This window comes from Dasypus novemcinctus, chromosome 1 (assembly GCF_030445035.2).
Source record: "Dasypus novemcinctus isolate mDasNov1 chromosome 1, mDasNov1.1.hap2, whole genome shotgun sequence".
Lineage (NCBI taxonomy): Eukaryota > Metazoa > Chordata > Mammalia > Cingulata > Dasypodidae > Dasypus > Dasypus novemcinctus.
In genome coordinates, this window is record NC_080673.1 from 38,091,410 (window position 1) to 38,098,357 (window position 6,948).

Below are 6,948 nucleotides of genomic sequence, written 5' to 3' on the forward strand. Positions count from 1 at the left end.
TTTCATATATTAGTTACTTAATTCTCACAGAAACTTTGACAAAGGTACTAGTCCCATTTTAAGTAGTTGCTTCAAGTTGTAAATCTTGTAAGTGATGGAGCCAGGATTCAAACCCAGTTTGTCTTCCGAACCTGCAGGCATAACCACTATGCAATACTATTTCAAAATGCGTCCAGAAACAAGTAGAACACTTGTATAGTGGAAGCTGAACAAATAATTCCTTTCTAAATGCTCTACCCAATCTCATCTTGTATAGGCTGAAATGCATTCAGAATAAAGCAACTAAAAAATCTAAACTGATAGGCAATACCTACCTGGCTTAAAAAAAAAAAAAAAACAAATGAAACCATGGCATCAATTCTCTATCCCAAGAACTACAAAAGGATGATAATTATGCCATGTTAATTGAGATAGTTCTTTTATTTATCCAGAAAAAGATTTTCCACATTATTCATTTGGTCCTGTGTCAAGGCCCAGTACTTAATTATAAATACAAGTGTATTTCCTTTTTAAGGTTAACTTAGCTGAAATTGTTAGATGTACAAATTGTTAAACTTAGCTGAAATTGTTAGATGTACAAATTGTTATTAGCATAGGTGAGATGTTATCTTGTGGGATGCAAAAGACAGTTCTTAGAAGTAGCCTGAAGGTTTGTTTTACATTTCTGGATTTTTTTTTTTTTTTCTTTTTTCAAATGTAAAGACACCAACTAAACAAGGGCTTCACAGTAGACGTTAGAGTCAGGCCATAGGACTTGGTTTTAGATGAGAAAGTATTATTTAAAGACCCTTCACATACTTTGATTGTATGTCCTTTTGGTCAGATTCCTTCTAAACTTTTATTATCCAAAGTTCATTAATGGATGTGTTTTTCTGAAAATGATATGAAAACTATGTTCTCTGTATATAGAATTAAATTAACTTTATTTTTCCAGGTTGCCAGAAAAGAGTATAACATTATTATCAACCAGAATTCTTTTTTCAGGAACAGATCCTGAATTAGGGTTTGTTATAAAGTTTATTTACAAATTTATAAGAAATGAGGTGATCCAAATGAATAGGAAGAGATCAGATACAAGATATAATTATTTTTACTGAAAAAGAAGTCAGGAGTTGGAAGATGCCTCCTGGTAAGAGGAAATAGAAAGGGGGCTCTGAAAACATCTGAAAGAAAAATAACACTGACTGACTGTGGAATATGGGGAGAAAAAGTTACCAATAAAAAATTGGAATGGATATACAAAATGTATTTGGCAAAAACAGTATGGGTACCACGTAAATGTATTTTCTCCCATACAAAATGCAAGCTTTTTGAATTATTTAGAAGTATTTTCACAAACCTTATATAAAATATAACCCCTGCCCCACAAAGGGAAGAACAGCAGTGGAAACTCATTATAATTGTTTAAAATCCAACTTAGTCCTAATAAAAGGTGAATGGTTTCATTCAAAAGAACAGAATTCGGTGACCTGGTTTGTTTTCCGTCTGTTAGAGCTTCCTCTAACAATACTTGGCAACAATGGCACAGATCGACCAAAAACATGGCGACTACTTACATGTTATAGAATTGATGATCTATAGGTTACAGCTGAGGAGGAGAGGACATTCATTTAATATGGTTCACTCAAATTTCAATGTTATCAAGACCCTTTCAGAAATGTTTTTTTAAAGAATATTTATAATATGTTTATTCCAATTCTCTGTCCCTGATTTTCTCACCCTAGTTTGATGCTTTCTGCCTGATGCATAACTTTAATTTGAATTTTTCATTATTTTGGAATGTGTCAGCACTAAGATGACTACAAGGTAGGATAGGTGCTTAGCACTTCTTTTTCCAGCTGTGAGCCATCCTTTCCGTGTGCCTCCTATGATGAATAACCACTCCTTTCCAGGTGGCAAATCAGAAATAGAGATTTTCTTTGTACACTGCCTATGAACGGGACAAACCCATGGCCAGTGCCTCAAATAGCATAGGTGCTAATGAATGAACATAGTAAGAAAGCGAACCTTTGCTGATTGGCATTAGTTGTTCACATCAGAATCCAGTCATCCAATTTTTTGTGAAATCATCCAATTATTTGTATTATAAAAAATGTTAGGTGATACCAGAAAAAAAAAATTGTTTCCCCCCCTTCTCAGAGATTTAGACTTAATCTACAACATGAGAAAATGCTAACATATGTCAATGACTTTCTGATAGTGAAGACTGATTCAAAATTGTAAATGCTTTGTTTGGGAAGAGAGTGTGATGAAACCTTCCAGTCTTTATTATAATTTTAGAAATTTAAAAATAGACCTTTATTAAAAAATAAAGTACAGCGTACTTTCTCACAACCCAGAACTGACTCATGTTAACATCTGATCATATTTGTCTCAATGCTTCTTTGTAATAAAAAAAAAAAATGCACATACATGCAATAAAGTTAGAGATCCTTTGTCACCAGCCCCAATCCCATTTAACCCCCTTTACCCACTGATTGGTTAATTTATTCAATATACATTTACTGAGGGCCCGCTAGATGCCACGCACTATGTCAGTTCTTAAGGTGGGGTTTCATAATGAACAAGAAAGACAAAACTCCTTATCTTCACTTAACTCAGGTACTCTATTTCCTGGCTATTCTTGACCAAATCAGGCAAAATTCTACCTCAGGGCCATTACTCTTGCCACTCCATGATCCTTGGAATGTGCTTCCTCCACATAAACAGGTGGCTGGCTATTTCACCTTCTTTAGGGCTTTATTCAAATTTTATTTTCTCAGTAAAGTCTCCTTTGGCTGTCTCATGTAAAGTTATACAGTTCACACAGCAGGCACAGACTATCCATCTCTGTTATATTTTACTCCACAGTGCTTCTCACCATCTAACTCTCTATTTCTTTGTCTTATTATCTGTCTCACCTACTATGATATAAGATCCAGGAAGGCAGAGATTTTTGTTTTATTCATTACTCTATCACCAGTGCCTTGCACAATGGACTCAATTTTCCCTTGTCAAATAAATAAGAGGTGAAAAATAAGAGCAATTTATTTTCCCAACTCTCAAATTTTAATGCTTGGTTACTGGGTCACGGTGGCAGTGCTGTGGTCAGCGTGTGCGATTGTGGCGCCCAGCACAGAGCCACCGCGAGAGGGACGGTGGCCTCCGCGGCAATGTGCAGACTCCTGCTACTGCTGCTGCCCGAACTGACGGAGCCCTACGTGTCACTGGCCGGCTACGTTGAGGCATTTGCAACCATTTCCGGACCAAGATTTGCTGTCCCTGAACCTCAGATTGCAATGTTTTGTAGGAAGTTAGATAAGCATGTTCAGACTGGGAAACACGAGCCAAACCCCCAAGAGCCGCTTCAGGACAAAGGAAGAAGTTCTTTAGTACTGCCAGATGTATCCAGAGCTATAGATCACAGATGTGGTGGAAGCCAACCAGCCCGTCAGTATTGACAATAAATATGCACATAAAACAGTGCAAGAGGCACAATCTTATATCTTTCAGGTGTCTTGTGGGCAAATTTGTAAATGATGATCTGTTGGATCCAGAAAAGTGCCAATTTTTCCACAAAGAGCAGATGGAGGTGTGCGAGAATCACCAGCACTGGCACACCGTGGTCAGAGGGGCATGTCTAACTCGGGAAATAGCCCTGTATACGTTAGGGCATGCTCCTCCCCTGCAGAGCGGACCAGTCCCGCAGCAAGGAGTATGCATGACAAAGGTCGATTCCGCCGTGTCTAAGGAAGAGGAAGAGGAGGACTATGACGTTTATAAAAGTGAATTTCTGGCTGAAGCAGATTTGGAAGACTTCACTGAAGCAGCTATGAATGAGGATGAAGAAGAGGAAGTGGTGGAAGACCATGATTATCACTATGACACTTTTGAAGGGGATGACTACACCAAAGAGAACCCAGCTGAATCCAGCAATGACTGGACCATGTCCAAAAGGATCACCCAAGACCTTAAAGTTCTCTGCTCCCAGGAGGCAGTGACAGCGCCCTGCCAGTCCGTGATGCCGGTGTGGTACTTCGACCTCTCCAAGAAAAAGTGCATGCGCTTTATACACGGCAGCTGCGGAGGCAACAGGAACAATTTTGAGTCTGCGGACTGTGTGGCTGTATGTAAAACTCATCTGCCAACCAATTATGTTAATGTATATTTCAAGACTTCTGCAGATAATGAGCTCACTCGCTTCCAGAAGGCGAAGGAGCAGCCGGAGATTTGGCACCACAACCAAATGTACAGAGTAAAGAAGGAATGGGAAGAGGCAGAGCTTCAAGCCAAGAACCACCCAAAGCAGAGACAGACTCTTATTCAGCACTTCAAGCTACGGTGAAGGCTCTGGAGAAGGAAGAAGGGGGCGAGAAGCAGCAGCTGGTGGAGACCCACCTGGCCCATGTAGAAGCATGCTGAACAAGGGTGGGCGCTTGGCCCTAGAGAATTACCTGGAGGCTTTGCAGTCTCACCCACATCGGCCCCATTGCATCCTGTGGAAAACAAAAACTGCCTTCACACCCTTCCAGCGCTGTTGACCCTGAAAAGGGGGCCAAGATGAAGTCCCAGGAGCTGACACATTTCCATGTGATTGAAGAAAGGAACCATAAACTCTCTGCTCTACAAAGTACCGTATGTAGCCCAGGAAATTAAAGAGGAAATCGACAAGTGGGCAGACATGGCCTGATTCACTGCCTCCCATCTGGGAGACGCCCAAGGACTTCCTGGTGAGCTCTGAACAGAGTGACAAGTTCCTGCCGCCATTGCACACCCTCCACCCCTTCCTGTCCCTGCCTGAGACTGAAGGGTCGGGCGTGGGAAAGCAGGACTGAGGACTGATAGGGGTGGAGGAGAAAGTGGTGAACAGTAAGAATAAAGTGGATGAAAACATGGTATCCAACGAAATTGGGTGTTAAGGAAATGATTTTCAATGCTGCAAGAAAGAAGCTTGAGGAATAGCTGGAATCTGTGGGCAGCTGCGGGAGGACTTCAGTCTGAGCAGCGCCCATCGGCTTGCTGGTTGTCGCAGTGGTCATTGCCATGGTCATAGTCTTCAGCCTGGTGATGCTGAGGAAGAGGCAGTACAGCACCATCAGCTGAAACATCGTGGAGATTGACCCAATGCTCACCCCAGAAGAGCATCACCTGAACAAGACACGGAGCCATGGTTAAGAAAACTCCACCTACAAATAACCTGGAGCAGATGCAGATCTAAGTGGTGGTGAGCCTGCCCTGTAGGCTGGAAGCCGGGTGATGCAGTCTGGCCAGAAGAGGCTCCACTTTTGGAATCAACTACTGAACCAACAGTTGCTTCTGGAAGATTTCATCTAACATTCAGAACTCCTAGATCACTAAGACTATAAAGTACTACTGTAGAATTGCAATGTCCATTCTTTCAAATGGGTGAAAAAAATGTTAATCTAGTATATGAAACCTTGAAAGAACTGAGAAAATGATCTATTGCATTTACTTGACTAATGTAGTTTTCTTTTTTAAGTTAATCAGAAAGCCCAGTTTTCTTGTATTCTCACATGCTCCATACTTCTACATAAATAGAAAAAGGTTGATTTTCAATGATAGACTGTATGCGGGTGGTTTGTTCCCATTGCAATGTATAAATAACTCTTTAAGGCTTATACACTTCCCTAGTTTTTAATGGGGAAAATAAAAGGCAGCATTCCCTTTCTAAAGGAGTTTCAGAAACTAAATGAGAGATGGAACTGGAATTGAACTTGAAGCACATCATGTCACCCTCTCAAAATTTTTCGAAGGACCCGCTGCTTGGCAGTCTGGTGCTTCCACTGCTGGGTGACTTGGTGTTTCTGTACTAGCTCTGTTACCAAGGCGTTCAAAGGCATTTTATTCCAATATCTTTAAGTGAGCCTAGTGTATACAGGTTAGGCCATCCTCGACTGCTTCCCTTTCAAATACAGTTCTTTCACTGAGATCCTCTTGTAGTTTGTATATAATATTCTTCTGCTCTCTATCATTTACTCTTTAGCTTTTTACTATTCACTTCTCCCAACAAGTTATGTCCAAACATGTTGTCTTCTCCCCGTTTGGACATATCCCTTGAAAGTCACTGACTCCTCAGTCCTCACCTTTGCATTTTAGCTTCTCTGCCCTCCCTTTCCTGACCAGCAGCCCCTTTGGTGCACATTCAGAGAAGACTGTGATGAGTAGTGAGTAGGCTGCTAGTGGCCCTTGCTAAAACATGAGGTTTGTTTTTATTTAAAAAGAGGATATTCCAGGTTGTATATGAAACTGGATCTGTTGACACTGTGGAAAGCATCGAAGTTTTTTTGTTTCTTTCACACAAGTCTTTGTAATACTTACAGTGTTGATGCACTTGGCTTTTTTTTTTTTTTAATCTAAAGTTTCTGGTAACCTATAGTGTATTCTTTTCCTACTTTGCTGTGACTTCTTATTTTCTTTTCCTCCTTTTTGGCTCTGTCTATGTCTCTTAAATGTCACCAAAAAACTATATAATATGATCCGTGGAGAATGTATGGCATTTAAACACATCAATAAATAATTTAACTTCCACACAAAAAAATTTTAATACTCGAAGTGAAGTGGCTTAATGATAGGAACATTTAATTACAACTTTTTTCCTCATATTATTAATACATAGAAAAATATACCTATCTCCTTGCTTTTATAGCTGAATTTGAATACTTTCAAAATATGTGTGGAATGATTTGTTATGTCCAGGGAGTAGAAAAATTGTGGTTAGTTTTTGAAACTGATGGAATACAACCCCAAACTTAACTTTTGAACAATTTATGTTGTACTTTCTATTTACCCCTTGATGTGAATTATGGTGGAGCTTAAATTCCTGCAGACCCCAAACCAAATTTTATCATTAGGATCTTCTTTTGCCTTTTAAAAGTATACTTAGTAGGCCTAGTGGAAGACTGTATCCTTTCACTAACCCAGGCATCACTGGAAGAGTGGTTCATTATT

At 39.9% G+C, this 6,948-nt stretch overlaps 1 pseudogene; it reads left to right on the forward strand.

Moving 5' to 3' along the window:
• Window positions 1–3,137: 3,137 nt before the first annotated feature.
• LOC101439738 (amyloid beta precursor like protein 2 pseudogene) lies at window positions 3,138–5,197 on the forward strand (annotated as a pseudogene).
• Window positions 5,198–6,948: the final 1,751 nt, after the last annotated feature.